General features: G+C 46.6%; 1 protein-coding gene across 2 annotated transcripts in view; it reads right to left on the bottom strand.

The window, feature by feature from the left end:
* Window positions 1-23,840, bottom strand: part of LOC138510562 (cytospin-A-like) — a 1,126,527-nt gene that overhangs the window by 390,755 nt on the left and 711,932 nt on the right. The gene's annotated exons all lie outside the window — the stretch shown is intronic.

Here is a 23,840-nt window from a genome sequence, read left to right as displayed (position 1 = left end):
GTGGACACCGGAGCGACGGTCAACATCATCAGCGAAAGCGCATTTCAGTCCTTGACCGTCCCACCAAAGATCCGAAAATCCACAGTGGACATATACCCCTACGGGTCCAGGACACCCCTGCCATGCAAAGGCATGATCACAGCCACATGCACACACAAAGGACACGCGGCGAAGATCCCGCTATACATTCTAGACACAGAAGCAAACAGCGGGTGCATACTGAGTTTCCGGACAGCAGTCGACATGGGACTGGTACACATCTTATACCAGTTGATGGCCCACAAGTACTTCGCCAAACCGGACTCAATTGAACAATCATTCCCCAGACTCTTCACAGGTCTAGGCAAACTACGCAACCGAAAAGTGCACCTCCACATCAACCCTCAGGTCAAACCGGTAGCCCAACACTACCGAGGCATCCCGTTCAACATCCAGAGACAAGTAGAAGAGGAATTGGACAAGCTCATCAAAATGAACGTTATAAAACCCGTTTCAGGCCCGACACCATGGGTTTCACCCATCGTCCCCGTCCCAAAAAAATCACCAGAAGGATCCATACGGCTATGCGTCGACATGCGCAGAGCCAACACAGCCATCGAAAGGGAGCGACATCAAGCGCCGAGAATCACGGACACGATTCACCTCCTCCACGGGGCGAGGATATTCTCCAAATTAGACCTCACAAAAGGTTACCACCAGATCGAAATAGCACCGGAATCCCGTTACATCACCACGTTTGTCACTCATCTCGGCCTGTTTCAATACAAAAGGCTCAGTTTTGGCATATCCTCGGCCGCTGAGATCTTTCAGGAGGAGATCCACAAGGTGATCAGGCACGTTCCAAACTGTCTAAACTATTCGGACGACGTCCTGGTATACGGCAAATCACAGGAAGAACATGACCTGGCACTACATAGAGTATGTCAGGCGCTAGACGACGCAGGGCTCACCCTAAACAAAGCTAAGTGCGAATTCTCCAAAGGATCGCTGAGGTTTTTCGGGCACATCTTCTCAGATAAAGGCATGAGGCCAGACCCAGAGAAAGTGGAGGCCCTCAACTCAGCCCCGCCCCCGCCAACACTACTGACCTCAGATCGTTCCTGGGACTGGCCAGCTACTGCTCCAGAAACCTGAAAGACTATGCCACCGTCAGCAATCCCCTACGACTTCTCACCAGGAAGGACACGCCGTTCATGTGGTCAAAGGAGTGGCAAGCAGCATTCGAAGCGATACGGAGGGCCATCACACAGGCAGAGGACATGGCATATTTTGACGCCAGCCGTGATACCGAGCTGATAGTGGACGCCAGCCCTGTGGGACTGGGCGCCATATTGACGCAAAAAGACCACATGGAGCTACGGTCCACGCACGTGGTAGCATACGCCAGTAGGAGCCTGATGACCACAGAACAGGCATACTCTCAGGCGGAAAAAGAAAGCCTCGCGGTTGTCTGGGCCTGCGAGTACTTTCATCTATTCCTCTTTGGCAAGGAGTTCACTATCGTCACGGACCACCAGGCACTACTCACCATTTACGGCAGCCCGAAGGCCAGGATGCCACCAAGAATTGCCAGGTGGGGACTCCGCTTGCAGGACTACAAGTTTACCATACAACACCGGCCAGGAAAAGAGGAAAACCCTGCGGACTATCTCTCCCGACATCCCATGCCCACGACGGCGTCCCAACCGTCCATAGCGGACGCGTACATCAACTACATTATCCACCACCTACAACCACTTCCGGTAGGATGGCTGGAGCTGTCCGTCCAATCAGAAGCAGACCCAGCACTGTGAATCGCCCGGCATTGCCTTCAGGTAGACAAGACGGCCCTCATGAGACAGCAGGCCAGAGATGAAGCGGAAACCACGAAGACATCAAGTGGCTAGATCAAGTCCGCGACGAGTTGACCGTGGTGGAGGACAACGTCATACTAAAAGGCTGCAAGGTCATCGTCCCGAGAACCCTCCGGGAAAGGATAATACACCTAGCCCATGAAGGACACAGGGGCGTAGTCGCCACAAAGCGCCTCCTGCGCCAGAAAGTCTGGTTCCCCCAACTCGATCGCCTGGTGGAAAACATAGTGGGCAACTGCCACGTCTGTGCACAAGTGGCACCCCCGCCACACCCGAACCCCCTACAATCCTCACCGCTGCCCAGCAAAGTGTGGGAAGAGCTGGCAATAGACCTATTCGGACCACTGAACAACGGGACACACTTGGTTGTACTCATGGACGAGCACTCAAGATACCCAGACGCCCAGATAGTAGAGAGCAGCGCCACGACGTGTGTTATCCCGGTTATAGACAGGATGCTCTCTGCCTATGGTATCCCCAAGATCATAAAGTCCGACAACGGTCCCACTTTCATCAGTCAAGACTTTCAACAATTTGCAAAATACATGGGGTTTCAGCATCGACGCATAACCCCCCCGGTGGCCACAGGCCAACGGCATGGTCGAGAGATTTATGGCCAACATAAAGAGGACCCTACAAATAGCCCATGTGCAGAACAAGCCATTCGAACAGGCCCTCAATCAACTCCTACGAGAATACAGGCACACCCCCCACAGCACCACGGGTGTATGCCCGGCAGACCTAATGTTCCGAAGTCCGATCACCACATGACTACCCGAGGACCCGAGACCACAAAACCCAACACCGCTGGAACAAGAAGCGCAAGCAAACAACACCGCGAACAAAGCGAAAACAAAGGAGATCACGGACAGGAAAAGGAGGGCTCGGGAGAACACAATGCAACCAGGAGACGAAGTATGGCTAAGACAACCCAAGAACAGGAAAGAGGAAGCCACCTTCGCACCCACACCGCTGGTCGTGACACAGAAGAAGGGTTCTATGGTCACCGCACAAAGGAGTGATCACTCAACAATAACCCGGAACAGCTCACACTTCAAACGAGTCAGACTGACTCCAGCAGGCCAATGGACATGGGACCGAGACAGTGATGAGGACAGACCACGCAAAGAAGCATATCAGGGAGACGGAGAAGAGTCAGAAGGCGAAGCGCCCCGCTCCCCACCCGCCAGGGAGGAACCGACCCCGAGCAAGACAACCCGACCGCAGAGGAGTCGCATGAAACCGATGCGACTCATCGAGGAGGTGGGGTAAGAGAGGGGCCCGTCAACTAACGTGTTTAAAAAGGGGGGAGATGTCAGGTTGCCCACATCGTTGTGTGGGCGGACCCCTGTTGGGTCCTCAGGACATGACGTCCCGGATGTGACGTCAGGGGAAGGGGGAGGGGCGGGGGGAGGTTTCGGCAGTTCCGCCGGGCCAGTTAATAAAGAAGGTTGTGCAGCAGATTTGGCTCCTGCGTATTATTCCGGAGTGCGCCGGATCAGCTGTTTGGGCCCGCTTCAGCGCGAAGCAGGGACGCAACACACTTTATAGACAAATACGCTCCCTCTAGCTTTTTAACTTCTTTTGGACTCTGGTAACATATCCATCCATTGATAGCTAAGGTACCATCAGCGCACTCACGACAGACGCGCTCGGCGCATGCTGACGTCACCGGCTATGACTGTATTTGAGTGGATGCTACACTGCAGATGGAGTCAGACATCCTCTTGGGGACCCTGCTTCCATCCTGCAGCGCCACACTCTTCAGGTAAGAACCCTCCACTTGCTAATGCTTAATTGCCAATACCTTTTTCCTGAACAAATGACGCTCGGCTGCGAGGAGTCATTTATGCTTACTTACCTTCACTTCTTTTTGTAGCCTGTTCCCTTGACCTACCCTCGGGACCTGTTGCCACTTTCCACTTACCCGCCATCTTGAGCAGAGCCTCCATGTTATAGACTTCCTAGACATAACTGTAAGTTATGGGCTTCCTACTTTTACGAATATAATAGTTAGGCTTTTCAGTCCAATTTGTCACTAATGGTTACCTTCTTGCACACAGGGACCTTTCTGCACTATAGACTCTTCTAGCCGCCGCATGAACTTTTTAAAGAAAAAGACACACGGTTAGACCAGTTATCCTTTCTACCGGTGTTTGCTACCTTTAATCTGGCTATATGCCAGGTAATTCACAACATTGGGCCTCATTACGAGTCCGGTGGTAACCGAGGCGGTAAAACCACCTGGTTACCGCCGGACTCTTATTACCATTCCGCCTCCGTGATTCCCGGAATTACCGGGGCATTGCAACCCCGGTTTTCCGGGAATCATGGAGGCGGAATGGTGTTAATCCCCATTCCCATCGAGTCCCATAGGACTCGATGGGAATGGGGATCATGGAAACACCGGCAGCATCTCGTAATGCTGCCGGTGTTTCTTCATCCGCCTGCAGGCGGGCGGTGTTAAACCCGCCTGCAGGAGTCGGGATCAGGCGGTCCGGAAACAACGGTTGCAGCGGGTTTACCGCCACCGTTATTTCCGGACCGCCTGAGTTGTAATGAGGCCCATTGTTACCTATCAGGTTTCTTCACTTAATGCATCACCTGTCTTTGACTCTCAAACCATTATACATTCTTGTGTGGTAAAAACTGTCCCCACTGAAATTTTTAGTGGTGAAACATAATATAATGGAACACTGTTACCTATAGTTCTTGCCATTTTGTTGACCTGGAGCAAATCGATTATCTGTATGATGCTTTATTAATCTGTGTTTTTACTATGAAAAAGTTTTAGGTTTTGAATGTTTTTGAGTTTTGATGAGATTGAATTTATTATTGTTTTTGAATTTATTATTGTTTTTGCATGATCCTTTTCTAGAAATTGAATTGCCCCTGATGAAGAATGTGCAACACTCGAAACGCGTTGGGCCCCCTTCGACTACATCATCATGAATAAAATGAAGATGGTTATTTGACCCAAATTGACTGAAAGCTCATTTCTTCTTAAAACATTTTTTTCTTACCTGCTGCTCGTCTAAATTATCTTTTCTTCAAAATATGTCACAACTACTTATCTAAAATAACGTGAACTTAAATGATGAACTTTTGGTCTGGTATTCCAGACATACGATAATGTGCAGGGGACGTGAGTTCCCGACTTGGGAACTTGTTTGTCTTTTCTGTAGTCTTTAAATCTCTCCATGATCTCGCTCCCCCTTATCTCTCCTCTCTTTCTACACTCCTTCCCGCTCCCTTCACTCAGTTGACCACTTCCTTCTCACTGTTCCTCCTTCCCTGTGTGCCTCCTCCCGTTTCTGCTCCTTTCAGCTCCTAGCCCTCCTGCACTGGAACTCCTTACCTCTCTCAATCCGCTCTATATCTACCTTCTCCTTCTTCCGCACTTCCCTGAAATCTCTCCTCCTCCATTCCCCGCCATGAAACCCACCATCCTCTCATTCCCTCTCCTTCCCTCGAATCTTCCCTATGATCCTCTACCTTCCCCTTTGCATACCCTCCCTCATTCTTGCCCTTATACCCCTTCGATCTTTCTCCTCCGTCCCTTCCTCCCCCTTCCCTCTTCCCTCACAGTTTAATTGCTCTACTTACGGTTTTGTTGGTTTGATTCATAACTGTAAGTTGCTTCTACTGTTATAATGTTATATGTATTCTGTTGTTAAAATGTACAGCATTTTGGATTAAAGCACTATATAAACGCAATAAATACAATACAATACAATACCTACCTCTTCAAACAGGTAATTTAAGAAAAAATGGTTACATTGTGTTTCATTGGTCTTCTAAGCTATAAGGTCCTTCGTTATAAGGACTAATACAATTGGTTGGCACGTTTGTGCGTTGTCTGGAACATTTGGTTCATTTAGCAGCTCGTAAGCCCAGACCTAGGTGCAGGGAGATAGGACATGATGCTCCCTCCCCATCCAATTCGCCCAGCATCTTTCATCACCCATGCCTTCTGCCATGAAACTGTCTTTTTACTTGGCCTTGCAGAGTATTCTCATCCTGGGTATGCATGGGAGTGAGGGCACTCACTATCATTTCTGGAACTCCAAGTTCGAACTTTATTTCAATCCTTGGATCACATGACATTAGACCACAATTTAGTCAATTTGGCAGCCTTTTAAATGCTTTAAATGAATTAAACTTGGCATCCTTTGTGTTCTCTGTTGCACCTTAACATGAGAGGATTCATCCTCTGCACACTCATTCTTCTTTGGAGTAGATAGCTGACCCGATTCCTAGGATCTTGACTCCTAGCCGGACAGCCTCGCCACGCAGTTTCAGCAACCTGTTTTTCTACTGCGACACAGCTTTTCGATCCTCTTTCTTGATTCTGGCTTATTTATTTCATACCAATGTCCAGTTTCTATACAATGGCGGCTTAGCCTGCATTCTATTCACTACTCATAGCTAGCCTATACAATGGGCCTCATTACGAGTTTGGCGCTAAAAAGCAGCCATTAACGGCATGCCGTTAAGAACATGTCCGCCTTGGCCCGAACCTGCTAACAGCGGGTGATTAAGAGTGCGCGAGCACGTGCACCCCTGCATGCCGGTAATGGTTGTTCTGGCATACCGGTAACGACCCTCAAACCGCCATATAGCGGCATCAATGAATGCGCACATAACGGCTCCGGCCTCAGCAACCCCCAAATAGCGGTACCGGTATTAACACAGTGCTAAGAACGGGTCCGTTATTACCAGACCTGGAAGTAAGGTCTTAGCGCCGGAACGGGAAATGCATAGACGGCCATCTTGAAAAACACAATCCATTGCCAGCCTCCACATACAGGACCTTCACCACCAGAACTCCTTGTACACCATGGACAAAATGTCGAAGTCTACCCAGAAAGGCACTGCCCGCCTGCATAAATCTCGGTTCAAGGATGAGGAGCTGAATATGTTAGCTGACACCCTAGTGGCGAATGCTGATGTGGTGTTCTGCAGCAACCCCAGACATCCAGCCCAGCTGAAGAAGAAGGCCATTTGGGAAGAAGTTGGCTGGAAAGTAAGTGCAGTCGGCACCACCGCACGTACAGTGCGTGATTGCAAAAAAGATGGGATGACCTCAGGCTGAGAGTACGCAACATCTTGTTGGCCAATCAGCGCCAGGGGCTGGCAACAGGTGGAGGACCTCACTCACCAGTGAAATTGGCCAGATGGGAAGAGACTTGCAGCTCAGTCATAGATGTGGAGTCTATAGAAGGAGTCGGTGGAGCTGAGTACAGAGTGCCAACATCGGCAGATGAAGGTGAATGTCCCTACAAACACACGACAACTAATCATCACCATTGACCTCCAAATGTGACAGCAACGCCAGCCAATACATGGCCCATCATTCACACCTACACATATCCATATACACATGCTGGACCCACCACTATCACATCCCAATGCATGCTGCGCCCATACACGAATACACACCCGACACACAAATGACCTGTACGTGTCACACAGTACGTCACTGCCAACACACAACAAGGCCCAACAGCAGCCACCATGGTGTACATGTGAACACCTGCACGATTCCAAACAGCACCCCCCAATCTTGCATGTACCCAGTCCGCTACAAAGCCAGGCATGCAACTGACCACATGGCGCCACCTGCACAAAGACAAACACATGCATGATGCAAGCACCACCATCGCTGACGCCCGGCCACTCTCTGTCCCCCACTGGTACGGATGCAGACAGCGATGAAGCACAGGAGAGTGCACAGGGAAGTGCACAGGGAAGTGCACAATGCACAACACCAGCCAAAAGGGCAAGGAGGCAAGGTGATGGCAGCGGACCATCTACATCAAGTGGACCAAGGATGGGCCAAGCGGCACACGGGACAGCAACCAGTACCCTACCAGCCACACTGCAAGCCACACAGGACGAGCAGGCACCTGCTCCTGCACCACTGGACACACAATCGACACAGGCCGAGGACACATCTGGCATGGACGATGGCACACAGTCTGCTGCTGCAAGCACAATTGGTGAGATGGCTGCATCGGCACAGCATAGTGTTGACGATGAAGCTGACCCAGACAATGACGGCAATGCAGGAATGGTCCACTCAGAGCCAGTAGGTTGAACACCAAGCCCGCAGGCCACCCCACAGAACACACCTCACCGGGATTCATCCGAACAGGGCAGCCATGGTGAGTGGTCTCTGGTATTGCACAGCCCCATTTTGCATGCAGTACCACCACATAACCCACCAACCACCACCCACACTGCCATACGGGACTTTGAGGGACGCCTGTCCAGGATGGAGGGCCGGAAGGAGGAGATGCAAGGCTATGTGAAGCAGTGCCTTGCTGAAGGGGAGAAAACACGCTGTGTCATCCATGACAGCACTGCAGCCATAATTCAGGCCATCAACTCAAGTGCACAGGAAGTGCGCAATGGCTTCAATGCCTTGGGACAGATCCTCACCAGGATTGCTGATAGCATGGAGCAGCGGCAAAGTCCGGCTTTTGGGTCACAACCATCTGGCTCATCCACATCGACCACATCAGCGAGTTTGAGGCAGACCAGCCCCATGCACAGGTCCCTGCGAAGTGCACAGCACTCAGATATCCAACCCCCATTTCCGGAGGGGGCTCCACAGTAGCAGGGCCACCCTGCAGAATCTCTTTACGAATACATGCAGACACATGTTGTGCCATTGTTGACTTTCGGTGTTAGGAGTAGGGTGGAGGGTGGTGGTGGGTGTAGTACTGGGGGTTTTGGGGGTGTTGAGGGTTTGGGGGTGGTGTGGGAGCGTGTGGGGGGGGTCGGGGAGGGGTGTTGGGGAAGGGATTGTTGAATCATGTTGTTGAAAAATCTCACTAATACACCTGTTGTGTACAAAACAACACATGAGTGGACATTGCTAATTTGTTGTTGGTCAATTTATTGCTTCATAGTGAACTGTGCCCATATACCCACACCCCCAGTGCCCACAGTTCCCAATACATGGCACCCTCTGCATCCAAGTACATCAGAATGATTGGTCTATGACCAATTGACGCACTGCACAACCCTCAAGTGTATCACGTCCTGGCCTATGTCCTACATCTACTCCACCCTCTCCTTCTACTTCACCAGGTGGTGGCAGCTTCATGTCAGGTGGCAGGGGTACGTTCCGGTGAATGCACATGTTATGCAGCACTGCACATACCATGATGATCTTGCCCACCTTCTCAGGCCCGTATATGAGTGCCCCTCCTGATCTGCTGATGCAGCAGAACCGTGCCTTCAAAAGGCCAAACGTCGGCTCAATGACCGCACGCGTGCATGTATGTGCACGATTGAAGTCCTCCTCGTGCCTGTTCCGTGGATTCCTGACAGGGGTGAGTAGCCATGCCTTCAGTGGATATCCAGCATCACCTACATGGAAGCAGAAGGAGGTATGTGTAAGGATAATGCTCAGTTGCTCAGATTGTACAACTATCCACTTCATATGCACTATCCCGTCAATGGCAGCTACATCCACATGACTATCAGCCCTGTACAGTGCATGCTAATCCATGGTGCGAGCCTTGGGTGACATACATGACCTAGGGTCCTAGACATTTTAAACACCAGGCCCTCCGATGCATTTTGACTAGGGCCATTATGTACGCACATGTGAGGGCTGTGTGGCAGCGGATTACTCAGGATACTTTCATCCCCCTCCTCCCATGGCCAAGAGGGCATTCGCCTTGCAAATGCATGTAGCCCCCCATCCCCCTCCTCCCATGGCCCAGAGGGCATTCGCCTTGCAAATGCATGTAGCCCCCCATCCCCCTCCTCCCATGACCCTGGGGGCAGACTCACACAACAGCCATACACTCAGTACGACATCTCCTTCCATGTAGCATGGTAGTGAGGAGTTCCTCAGCACCATGGCATCATGCGTGGATCCTGGGTATCTGGCACAGCAATGTGTTATTATCTGACTGGCATCACACACCATCTTCACATTGATGGAGTGGTATAGCTTCCGATTGCGGTACAGCACCTCTACAGCACGTGGGACTACCAACTCTACGTGGGTGCAGTCGAGGGCACCAATTACATTGGGCATGCCTGCCAGTGCATGGAATGCTATTTTGGTGGCATTTGCCTCCTGTGTTGTCCGTGGTAGGGATATGTAGGCACTTGCGTGCTTCAGTAGTGCATCCAGCACTTGGTTTAATACAACAGAGAAGCATGATTATGACATGCCATGCATTTGGCCCACTGTGTGTTGGTAAGTGCCTGTGGCCAGGAAGTGGAGCACAGATGCCACCTTCAGCAGAGGGGGGATGGCTGTGCGGATGTTAATGAGGCTGACCAAGTCTTCCTGTATTAATTCCACTATGTTGGTGATGGTGTCCCTGTCCAGCCGGTACAAGGTGTGGATCTGTGCTGCGGTTAAGTCAAATGGATTGGCCCTTATACGTGGAATTGATGGCTGTCTGCTGGGAACAACTACCTGCACTGGTGGGATTTGCTGGGCCAGTCTCACCCTCCTTCTCCTCCTGTGTCTCCTCTGTGTTGCCTGTTGTACTGCCTACTCAAGGATTAGCAGTGCAGGCATATCCTCCAGCCCCAGTATGGCAAGTGCAAGTGGTAGCATTTTGGTTTGGAAAGAGGTATGGTGTGTGGATGTGCTCCTTTTGTGCTGGCCCTGAATCCATTGCCTCCACCTGTGCTGATTGTGTGCACCTGTGGCACTTGGTTACACAGCAGTTTGCTGTTAACGGGTGGTCCGCGATGCCGGTATTGCCGGCATCATGGTGGCCTTTCTTACCGGGATCTAGATGCCGGTATGTTCATGTCCGGGCAACTCGTGGGGCCTCATTCCGAGTATGGAGGTAGTATTTGCGCTATTTGCGCCATGAATACCTCCCATATTGGGTCCGGGTCCGACCTGGTTCAATGGGGATTTACCAATCCATTCCGACCCTGGAGGGACCGGTAAATCCCCATTGAAAAAGCCATTCCCCATTCCCATTTGAGCTCCCATAAGGCTCAATGGGAATGGGGAAGTAGCTAATAACGGTACCGCAATTTGCGGTACCGTTATTAGCTCCGAAGTCCCTTAACGGGTCCCGTCCTTAACGCCTGGTCAGACCAGGTGTTAAGGAAGGGACCTGCTAAGGGACCTCGGAATAGGGTGCAAAGAGATTACCGGCACTGATGTCCTTAACGGTGCCCGGTATCCCTTTGTGCCCTACTCGGAATGAGGCCCGTGGTGTCCTCTTCGTTTCGGGATGCCGGTTTTACGAGCACGCCACCCGCGTGCGTGCCTGCATGCCAGTACGGTGGTGCACGGCCATAGCGGGTCCTTGTCGATGCCAGTGGGACCGGCGTCTAGAGTCGTAATACAACGGACCGGTATTGGAGGCCGGTATTGCCTTACCGGCTCTGTTATTACCGGACCGCCAACCTCGTAATGAGGACCAATGACTTGATCTGCCTTGCGTTTCAGTGTCTGTACATTCATACATTGAACTTAAGTTTTCTGCAGCACTTTGTTAAAGTGTAATGTTTTTCTTTTCCACTTTGATAGTCTACTCGATTTTTTACTTCGTCATTTGCTCTCTAGGATCCATACATCATCTTCATTCATTCTCTCTGGACGTTGTGCACACTTTCTTATGATGTCATCAGTTCATTTTCTGAGCTCTTTCTCATATACCTTCAGGAAGTTCCTCCTGTCGTTTGACATCAACTCGAGGGTACATTCGATAGGGTTGCCTTAATGGATACCTTCTTCAAAATACTTGCTGCGGTATTGGCACAACAGCTGGTGTCAGGCAAGGCACAGTCTCATGTCCCCAATACAAAGGAGGTAGGTGGGCGGGATCTCCTGCAGATGTATACATCTGCTCCTCTATATTCCCCCCTCTGGCCGAGGCCTCAACCACCTCTTCAAGGTTTCTTACTTCTTCATATCTTTTCTTAAAAAAGGTTTATTAAGGTATAAATATCTTAAAAAAATAAAAAATAGCCCCCTCACAGTGCCTGCAGTTTTAATGTGTTTATCCACACTCATGTAATTGCATTGCCCATTTGGGGTACAGAAGACCCAACGTCCCACGTAATTCTTCTGATCCTTTGGATACCAGAATGTTGTTCCTTCAGGTGCCACATACATGCTTTTATGTAGTCTCTGATGGCACTATTGGTCAGCATATTGTCTTCTGGTTCATCCTTTGCGTCAATCATGAACTTCATTCCCACCGCTTTCTTTGCTGTTTTCTGACATTGTCCGATTATTATCCTTATCATACAGAATGCAAATATTATTATCAACAATATTGCTCCAAGGAACTTGAATAAGTTTGTCATCCAATAAGGAATCCATGAAAACAGGAGTGCGAACCAACTATCATCTCCAATGGCTTCTGTATCTTCCACCATTTTTATGTGTAGATCTGTCAACATAGATATGGCCTCTGTCAAAGTTCCATTCTTGCCCTCATGAGATAGTAAGAATGTATAACATGATGGCCTGATCTTGGCACAAACACCTCCTTCCATTGCTGTAATCAAGTAGAGTACATATTTATTCTGGAAGGTCATCAACCATATGGCCCTCAGCCCTTCTTTTATGGTGTCAAATCCTTTTATTGTGCATTGATTGTTTGCAGCAGCTCCCACCTGTTGATCCGTGTCAGGGTTTGTCTATTTTAGAGAATACAGGTTGTTTCTTGGCAAGGATGTTTGGATGGAAATAAATTATAATGATTAAGTTGTGTGGTTAATTTGTGAAATTATACTGGTTGGGCCTTAACTAACTTGTTTAGAGTGTAGACATCAGCCCAAGCCAAGATGGTGGAACTAATCAGTGATTTGTTTGGCTGAGGTTCCCTTAAGGACAGTTGAAAAACATGCTCAACTGCCTTTCTTTGTCTTCCATCAGCTGAGTTGGTCAGGTTTTAGGAGGTTCAAGTTTTTAAGGCTTAAATCTTTGGGCATAATTAAGAATTCAAGCAAGCTGAAGAGTACATTCAAGGAGGTCCTGCTTTCTACGCATGCCGAGAGAAACCGTTTTACTCAGAGCTAAGTGAACTTGTCAAGTATTATTTGAAAAAGAAAAACTTTCTGAACTGAATTAATCTTTTTTCTAAAACTGTGTACATAATTATTTAAGTTTGCGGCTACTCGCTAAAAGCTGAGGAGTGAGGAGGTTTGAACAGGGTAATTGACTAGATGAATTTCCTTTGACTGTGTGCACGTCATCATTCTTTGTTTCCTCGTTCGCCGCCGCATTGATTCGAGCGAATTTAACTGAACTTTGTAATTGACAGTATATCCAGACGGGGCACACACCATACAACTGTTTTCCTACACTCGCTGTAATATTCAGATGAGCGTTTGTTTTTCTTTCTTCTTGTCAGCGGAATCGGGAAGAAGGGTCAAATCATTTTTTCATCGGCACGGGAAATCTGTCATCTGCAGTTTGTCTCTCTCACATGTAATATAAACATAGAATCTTCCCCGTGTTTTGTTTATTTTTTGGGTTGCAGTCAGTGCCGGCACCTATGAAGGGAATTTTGTAAGACTTACACAGAAGTCAGTTTCATATTTGTTTGATGTTATTTCTTTCCGCTTCAGCACGCGGTAGGCATTCGCATGAAACCAACCAGTAATTTCAGCATGCAACATGGCGTTCTGAACTTTTGCTTCTGAAGCATGAAAGGACTCTTCAACGAGCATCAGCTTTAATTATTTGCACGGCGACTCCCTTCAAACATGCGTGGAGACAGGAGCGCGGTACAGTAAAGCAACTGAGTTTGATTGAAGAGCACGTGCTGAAGGTGCCATTTGATTGACTCCAAAACTATTAACCCTCAAGAACCTGTTTTTGTCAAAGTTGAACCATTAAGGGCATTTCACAGAGAAGGCAGAGGGCAAGCAGTATAATCCACATTACCTCTGACTTCCCCCAAAGGGAGAAGAATTATTCCTAGTGGAGAGGTAAAGAGGCATGTAACACTAGTAAAAGTTAAATTGAAATAGAAGAAGTACTAAGGTTGCATGAAGCACAAGCAATATGCAAAAGCATTTTCTACGCAGTGAAAGAAGTATGCATAAACATCCTCTGGGCTATATGGATTACAGGTACATATTCCTTAATTTATAAATAATGAATGAAGGCAGATAAGAAAGAAATGTGGCCAATTGCTGTAACCCTTCTTTTCCTTTCTGACTACAGATTCTCCTGAGGGTGCTGAAGGAATCTGTTACTTTGTTATTTTATTCACTTCCCCTTTCCCCGGGGGTGTAGTGTACTCAGCATTCATTATGGTGGTTGAATGCTCCATGCCTTTGAGGGTCTGTCGGGGTTCAGCAGCTTCTGCAGATCTTCATTCAAGACTCAGCCTGACAATCTGTAGCCATTTGGCATTCACCAATCTTTGAAACCCAGGCATGAACACAGATGTGAATATCACTGCAGTCCTGCTGAACAGTTTGCGCTTGTCAGGAATTCTTCATAAACCTTTAGTGATTTGTGTGAAAAAGAATTCCCTCTCTTCATTCTCGAGAGTTCTAGTGACCTACTTTTTATCATGTGCTCGTCCACTTTTGGAAATTCTTCAATCTTCAGGTCACGCTGTGGAATCACAAATACTGGAACATGGATATGTACCAAGGAACACACTCCACCCCAATTCCTGGGCAGTTTCATATATGCTCTTGATCGGCAGGCCCAATATCGATCCATTAAGAGAGCCGTCATTCTCCTCATTCCTGGAAAATCAATTATATTTGTGCACCCTTTATTGTGTCCAACTTGATTTCTTCCCTTGTTCCGAAAGCACTATGTCACATTAACCAAAAGGACTACAGATACTGGGCCGGTTTCATCTTCCACCCATGTCAGCAGTTTAGAGTTCTTGGTCCACGACTTTAGAAACTCATCGTTCGCCTTCTGTATCTCTTTCAATGCTTCCTTTCTCAGCAAATGAGGTGCACAGGACATCATTCCATCTTCCCATCCTTTGGTCGTACTTGCTCGTCCATAGATTAGCAGATGTGAACGTTCCCAGCCTCCAGGCATTCCAGTCTTTTACGTCATGTCAGAGCAGTTAATTCTCTTAATTTCTTCAACAATCTCCTTGTCTTGTCCTGCAGCAGGATGCACAAGCATCCTGTCTGTCCATCCAGGCTCCTTTTCCCTTTGTTTTGTCTTTATATAATCATCCTGGTATGGAAATTACTGTCTTGAGCTCCATTGCAAGGTTGCCCAGTTCCCTTGAAACTGTCCTCTAGTAGTACATGCTGCTTGATGACTGAGGCACTGTGCATCTTGTGCCGACACCTCTTTTGAAATGAAGGTTCTTACTGTAGTCATGGCATCGGGGTTGAGAGAGTACACATAGAAATTCTCATCAGATGCTCTTTCCCCCACCTTTCTCATGTGTTGGTAACACATATTATTCCCATGTGAGCTGAATTATCAAGATAGGTATTTATCCCCTGGTTATCTTCTTCTGCACCCCTCTTACGTCGTCTAACATCCCCATAGAAGTCAAATAAATGATTATCATGTGTACTCGTGCTAGGAAAAATCATAGGTGTTGTTTTTACAATGTGACCATTATGATAATAGAAACTTCAAAAATGCAAGATACAGAAAGACAAAGAAAATGTATAGGCATATATATATTAGGCAAAGGAGTCTGGAGAAACATTTGGTGTGTCATACCAATATTCGTTGAACTCGTGCTCTATCACCACATTATCCTCTTCACAAATCATTTTGATACACATTCACAGTCGTAGTTGCACAATCTGCGCAATTATCCCATCAGGAGTCTTCGTATAAAAGGTCAATTTTTAGGGTCATGAAGAAATGTGTGAATATTAACATCTTTCCTAACAAGAGCAGGGTATGACTGAAGTATAAACACAAAAATAGGAACTATCTGCCAACCGGTATGATATATTATCCTTGAAACAAATACGCTCCTAAAAACAAACATGGGTATTGATCTCTCTTCCAATTTCTAATTAGAACTGATGTTTAGGCATAGTACTGATGCAATATCTATCTTTTCAACGACATTCTAAAAAGTACATTTCAGCCTCTGGAATTCTCTGCAAGTCCATGCACTTAGTGCAAAAAATGTTAAGGAGTGTCCACTGAATTCCAGTCCAAAATAAAAATGTGCTAACCACACGCTGTTTTATCGTCCTTCTTCTTGGTCATTGGTCGAGTCTGCAGATACGGAAATTCTTCTTCTTGTCATGCTTCTTGGACAACAGGCATTGGAGGGAGGGTGTCACCTTTGTAGTTTTGTACGTCTCCTAAATGTAACCAAGCTCTTCTTCCCGATACCTTAACTGAAGTAGGGGAGACTTCCTCAACACAAAAGGGACCTTTAAACCTAGGTTTGTGCCATCTACTGGTGAAACTCTTTGTAAGCACTTGGTCGCCAACATATAACTTTGGTTGTGGCAATAATTCACTCAAATTGGTTACTGGGCTGTCCTCTTCCGTGTTCCTTGACCCCTCCCTCCAATGCTTGACATTGCTCGTCAATTTATCATGCATTTCATCACTGCAAGTCTGTGCTACACTCTGAGCATCACTCCTGACTCTAGATGGGGGCGTAAGAGGTGTCCTCAAGCAACGCCCTGTCACTAACTTGTGATGATGGTCTGAACCTGATTGATTTTGAAGGGCATCTAAGGCTATGGGTAGGCAATATAGCCATCCCTTTTTCAAAGTTAATCTTATCTTGGCTATCCTCTCCTTAAGGTGGCCATTGAGTCTCTCCCCTATTCCGTTTGCTTGTGGATGATAAGCAGAAGAAAACATATTTTTTATATATCTTATGTTTTATACCTAATAGAAGTCCTATTTGTTGAAATAGCTCATTGACAAAATGTGGCCCATTATCGGGCCTCAGTACTCTGCACACACCCCATCTTGGAAATACTTTGTGCACTAGAAACCTTGCTGCGCAAGTGGCATCATGTTGTGAACAAGGACCAGCTTCGATCCACCTAGAGAAGGGACACACCACCACTAAACAATTCATGTATCCATTACATGTCTGCAGCATATCAACGTAATCGATATGCAAATACTGAAACTGAACATTTGGACACAGTATTACTCCTCTGATTGTTCTGAGTGTATGCCCAGCTGTAAACGTCTGACACAGGATGCAAACAACAATGAACTGTGCAACATGTTCCAATAGATTGGGAACAAACCAGTCTTTTGCAATGGTGGCAGCAAGACTTTCTCTGGTTATAAGAACGGGGTAATGTAACTGCTCAAATGCGACTTTTAGTAATGCTGCTGGCATCACTGGCTTTCCAGTGCTGTCTTGTCCCCATAATGCTTACATGGGGGATAAAGAACACCCTCTATGTTTCCATAGCTCCTGCTCTTCTTGTGGGGCTCTACCCTGAATCTCTATTAGATGCGTCATTTACAGCATATTAAACCCTTCTCATACTAGTATACTTCTATTCAATATTTCCTTGACATTCTCAGTATCAAAATTTGAAATTTCAGAAGAATACGCAACCCTTTTTTGCTTCCAAATCTGCGGCTTTGTTTCCGTGAGAGATAAAGGGCCTCATTAAATGGACGGCGGTAACCATGGCGCTATTAGCGTCATGGTTGCTGCCTGTATTTTACCGAGTCCACCGTGGTGAATGGCGGAATTACCGCCCTATTCCAAGGTGTGTGGGGGCGGTAATTCCCCATTCACCATGGCCCTTCCCCATTCCCATTTTAGCCCCCACAGGGCTCAATGGGAATGGGGAAGGCGGTAATTACGGTACCGCAAATTGCGGTACCATAATTACCTCCAAGGTCCCTTTGCGGGTCCCATCCTTAATGGCTGGTAAAACCAGTTTTAGGGTGACGAGATCTGAGTTATACCAGGAGTTACACTTGACTTTGGGCTTCAGGCGGATTCTCATGACAGGGGCAAGGATATCAAGAGCATCAGATATAGAAGAGTGGAGCATGGAGAGGGCTGTGTCAGGGTGAGAGTCAGCCAAAGGGGGGAGAGGGGGTGAGAAGGTGGTGGCGGAGGGGAGGATGGTGAGTGAGAGAGAGTCGCAGAGGTAACGAAAGTGTCCAGAGGGGGGGCAGGAGGTATCCAGGTGGATGTTGAAGTCTCTAAAAAGGAGGAGTTGAGTGGTTGAGGCCAAGAGTGAGGAGGAGAGGTCCGCCCACTCAGAGAGGAAGAAAGAAATCTGACCAGGTGGCCAATAGATAGTAGCCATAGTAAGGGAAAGGCTAGGAGAGAGAGAGAGCCGGCAGACAAGGCATTCAAAAGAGGAGTAGGTCTGCGTAGGAGTGACAGAGGCAGGAATACACTCAGTGAAGATAAGGACAACACCCCCACCAGCGCGGTTGGGCCTGGGCGCGGAGAGGATCTTGTAGCCTTCAGGTAGGAGTATGTCAAAGCTGGTGACAGAGCTGGTCGTGAACCATGTCTCAGTGAGACCAAGGACATCGAGGTCCAGTTCTTCAAGAAGGCGGCAGATATCAGAGGAATGTTTGACAGCAGAGCGAGAGTTAAGAGTGGCAATGTGGAGAAGGTTGCCATCCTTGAAGGACTTCCGGGGAGGGGTACAGATCAGAGGTATGCCCTGCGGAGGTGTAGAAGGAGTCCGCGAGGGGCCAGAGAGGGAGAGGGAAGGCAAGGTAGCCTAGGATAGGGGAGGGGGGTCAGCAGGAGAAGAAAGGAAGTTGATGAGGCACAGGAAGCGTCTATCAAAGAGGTGAAGGTTGGCCTGAGGGCCTTGGACCAAGACGGCCCCATAAGAATAAACATTAATGATGACCATAGAGGAGTGGACGGAGGCCAAGAGGACATCCATCCCAATGGGTATCACAAATTATGGGAGAAGAGGAGAAAGGAGCGAGCACAGAGACCATATGAAGGGTCCATAGGTCAGGTGAAGACACGACAAAGAGGATGTCGGTGAGAGTTTCCTTGGAGGAGGAACTGGTATAGGTTTCAGCAATACGGAGGCCTGGGTTGGAGACCAGGATGTCCTTTTTAAACTTTTTCCTACCAGATTTAGTGAGGAGAGCAGGATAGTCAATGGTAAACGAGCATGTTTTAGTCTCTTTTGTCTGAACATAATGGACGTAAGGTCTTGTGAGTCTTTGTGCAACGGGATTCAGAAAAACACATTTTTCAAATCAATCACCATGAAACACCAACTTCAACTGGGATAATACACAATATTTTCACAGGATTAGGAACTAATGGAAACTCTCCTTCTACAATCTGATCAAGAGGGCGCAAGTCCAGGATAAATCTCCATGCTCCTCCTTTATATGTTTTATTGGATACACCGCAGTATTGCACAGGGATTCAGATGGCACAAGGATTACCTGATTCATCAACACTGAAAAGGTTTTAAAAATGCCTTCCTCAGCTTCTCGAGACATAGGGTACTGTTTTGCTCATGGTAAAATTGATCCTGGCTTGAGTTTTATTTTAACCTCTCCTATTCCCTTCAATAGGCATGCATCATATGGGCCTGTAGACCAAAGGACACTTGCAACTTTTGTAGGTCTTCCTGAAAGAATGCTGGTCGTTGCCGCATTAGCATCATTCGCTGTAGGACTTCCCTTTTCTCGATCTTTATCCAGTATGTAATGCTTATGAAAAACACTACCTCATCATCTATACGTTCATCTCTGAACATATCTTCATCTGTTATGTCAGTCAATCTGTATCGCTCATCAAGAGCTATCACTAGCCGCCATGCTCTGCCTTCGTCATGTACTCCTTCAAGAATTACTATTTCTCCTCGTACTATAGCTGCTTCCAATTCTATAGGAACAGTCTACCCTTCTTCCTCATCTATAGGTACTTGTGGTCTGAATAAGAACTCATCAGGTATCCTCAGTATCTTCCTTACTAATCCAGGTAGCCATGTTAGTAAAATTCTCACCCCATACATGAAGACTTTCGGATCTACGGGGACTCCTTGTAGAGTCGCTTGCCCTGTAAATGCCAGTATAAACTGCCCTACCTTTAAATAGTGTATTCCTGGAGGTAAGCACGCTATTCCTTGATCAGTGAATGAAATCGTCATGTTAAGTTTCGTCATTAAATCTCTACCCAATATGATAACTGGCGTTTGTTGTGAATATAACAAGGGGACAGACATGGCACACTTCCCTATTGAAACAAGTAATTTGTCATTAAAAGGAACTACATTCGTAGCTCCAGAGAACCCTTGAGCATTCATGGCAATACCCGACATTGGATATTTTCCCTCCCTTATACAAGAGCGAGTCACCCCAGTGTCGACAAGAAAAGAAAAGGATTTGCCTCTTATCGTCACATCGACCCTTGGTTGCTCTTGGGGGTCTGGTGTTACTGCTAGTACTGAACACATCAGGTCACGCTGTGAGCTGTCCTATTGAGGGTATACATTCATCCCTGTCCCCATAAAAAGGTTCCCTCCTACCAAAGTGACACCCCCTATACTAGGTGTTAGTATCTGCCCTGTGTTCTCATTCTGTTGTGTTTGCATACATGCTTGTTCGATTGTCCTTGTGGTGGGTGCATTTGCACCGACCACTGTTGCTGTGCCTGTTGTGCTTGCGGTGTTTGTGTCTGATAGGATGTGTGATCCTTGGCAAAGCCTTCTCATGTTTGTGTACTGTATGGTGGTGGATAAGCTGTCCCCCCTCTTAAAAGTTGTCCATTTTGTTGTGCGTTTCCTCGGCTTCTACATACACGTGCAATATGCCCTGTCATCCCACAATTCCAACACACAGGGGTGGCCCTCTGACCAAACCTCCATTATATCCTCCCCGAGTATTCTGACTTCCATCCTGGGCATTTTGAAATCCGCCTTGGGCGTTCTGAAATCCACCTCCTCTTCCTCTGAAGCCTACACCTCTACCTTGTGGCTAAAACCCATACTCACTTTGATCTACTGGGTGCACATTATTCACCTGCGATGCACTAATTATTTCTTGCATTCCTCCCACTTCTCCACTTGTCAATACTGCCCCTTCGATAGTAAGATTTGACAATCTTTTCTGAACTAACTTAGCTTACTCAATCTTTCTATTCTCATCTTTCTTTTGTTCTTGTCTTTTAATAACCGACAATGATGCACAATAGTTAATTGTATCTCAGCCCATGGCTTCACCTTCCATTCCTATTTGTTTTTTTTATTTTGTCTCTGTACCTGTTCTGGCAACCCCTGACATAAAAATGATAGAATAGTGCCACTGTTTTTTCCCACAGTTCACACGTTTCAATCTGCCATTTCTCTTGAATATCCTGAATAAAAGCAATAGGGTCTTCATCTTCCTTTATCACAATTGCACCCATATCTGATGTATCAGGATACTGTACCCTGATATCTCTCCAAACATCTGCCCAGCAATTATTAAATGGCGCTCAATCATGCTCTGTGTTTTGTACTGTCACATCCGCTTATCCCGCTCGTCTCAAAATGTGTCAAAACTCTCTCCAAGAATAGCTGCCAGTAGACCTTTTATGTTTCCTATGACCAGCGTGTTCCCCCAGTCATTTTCTCTAATTCATATATCCATTTCCCAGTCCTCGAAGTAAAACTAGGGAGCTTGCATTTTAGGTTATCCTTATCCATCTGAGGCCATGGAATATCTTGCTCTCCTAGCAAGGGGAACTGTGAGAACCCCATCCCATAATCGGATCCCATTATTCGCTTGCCTAATGCATGGGTAATAGTCCCTATTCGTCTTTGTGCTGGTAATGACAATAACCTACTCACATAAGGTGGGGATTCTCCTCTCTTGCTACACAATTGTCTTCAGGGAAGTTTGGGATATGGTATAGGATTGGGTGTTCTTTCCTTAGGGTGTTCCAGATCTGACCATCATACTTCTTTATCCATATGTTGACTTACCAGGGGGATGCATGTACCCTCTCCCTCAGTCTCACAACCTGGCTCTCTTTCCTCATCTGACATTGCTACTTCCAAAGTATGACTATCATCCTCCTCCTCTCTATCTAAATTTTATCTACTCAAAGACAATGCTCTTCTTTCATCACTAAACATGTTATCCTCCTCATCAGGTGGTTTAGTTATCGGGATTGGTTGCCACTGCCTTGAGTCCCATACTCGCTGTTCTGCTGTATTTGCGGATATATCTTATCAATTCTTTCTCCAATGCTTTCTGCATCATATCTTTCCTCTTCCTCTTCCTGTGCTACTTTAGGTGTTTCTTGACTCGTTTCTCTTATCTAGAAAACTTCACTTATCTTGTTCCATTGCCGCTATATTTCATTGCTTGGTCTAATTCGTTGTTTAAGAATAAGACTGGGATCAAGACCTTGCTGCCTTCTATTCTGTTTTATCTCTTTGTCCACTTCCCTTCATTTTCTTGCATCCCTTCTTGCCCTGTCTTCTTCTTGCCTTCGGTCTTCACTTCTCACTCACTTCTTGCTTTTGGTCTTCTTCTTCTCTCCTGTGTAATCTTTCTTCCTTCACTTTTTGTGCCTCTTCTTCCTCTCTCTTTCTTTCTCTCCTATCCCTGTCTTCTATCTCTTTTTTCTGGTATCATACTTCCTTTGTTCCTCTGCCCGTTTCTTGTCCTTTTCTTGTTCCTCTCTATATATCTGATCCCGTCATTCCATGCATTTTGTTCCTTGCTCATCCTCCCTCAACCGCTTTTCTCATTCCCTATCTGTCTTTTGTTGCTCGGCCTTGTCTTCCCTTTGCCTAACCTCCTTGATGCTTTTTCCATCTAACTTGAGTAATATCTGTCCCCTCATCCATTTGTTCTTTACAAGTGTTACCTTATCATCAGTCCTGTCCTTTGTTTCCTCTCCATCTCTTAATTTCTCTGTCTATATATGTCGATATATTCGATCTCCCGTCTCTTTCTTCTTTATCTCATACAAATTTACAGGCATCGTCCTTCCTTTTGCCCTCTTCTGGACCATCATCACAACTATAAGTGGGGGGTTCATATGTTGGGTTGCTATACGCTGCCCCTGCTTTTAATTCCTTTAAAGGATAAACTCCTATCTCCTCTGTATCTACGCTCTTAATCTCGGATGGAGTAAGAGGAGCCGAGGGCTCATTGTCCTCCCCTTTATGCTGATTAAGGATCCACTGCTCCTGCAGTAGGTCTTCTTTCGACTCTTGGTACATTTTCCAAAGTTCTAAAACTGCCAATCTTTTCTTTACTTTCTTTCCTGTGTATGCAATGTGTTGCAATACCGCTTTTGACAATGATCCCCCTTGTGGCCGTGGCATGAACATTTTATCAGCTGTGCATAAAGGCATTGCCTTTCACACAATAACTGCACCACAAATATGTTACAGGATTTGTCTGTTAAATGTAATCATATCTTTCAAACTCCCGTGGGAGAGCCATTTGGATAACACGTGTTTCGACACATCCTCTGCCTTTTTCAAATCAGGGCAAATTTGGTTACATCGTCATACATAACTTTATACATGCAATTAAGCATATCCATGTATATTTTACGCCGAAACAAAAATCAAAAATAACCAAACAATACATGTAAACATTTTAATCATAACAGTAACACAGAGAAGAGGGAGTGGTGAAGGGGAGATTGGTTAGGGTAAATTAAAAAAAACAGGTCAGACAACACCAGGGAAAAATAACAAAAGCGAAAAGTTAAAAACATTCTTATTGCACTTCTACATTTATAATTCCAATGCTTAATCATAGTAGTTTGACACATATTATTCATGTTTATAGCATCCGTAATAAGCCTTTTGCATAATCTTAGTGGATTTTCTCCCATTTCAGAGTCAGCATTGAATAGACTTCTGTTGTCTTACTAAATATTACTAATTTTTCTTTTTGGTTCCGGTCTCTAGTAGCACAATTATCCCGGGTTTAATCCCACCTGCAATACATTGTTTTGTGTTACATGTCAAAATGGTTTTTCGTCTCAAACACTGCTGCACTAATTCCACAAAAGCATGGCCCCCTTCTTAATTGCGGGGCATGCAATCATTAATTTCCATGTAGCCTTGTAACAT

This window comes from Ambystoma mexicanum, chromosome 6p (assembly GCF_040938575.1).
Source record: "Ambystoma mexicanum isolate Mex_15411 chromosome 6p, UKY_AmexF1_1, whole genome shotgun sequence".
Lineage (NCBI taxonomy): Eukaryota > Metazoa > Chordata > Amphibia > Caudata > Ambystomatidae > Ambystoma > Ambystoma mexicanum.
This window is presented reverse-complemented; position numbering and strand designations above follow the sequence as displayed.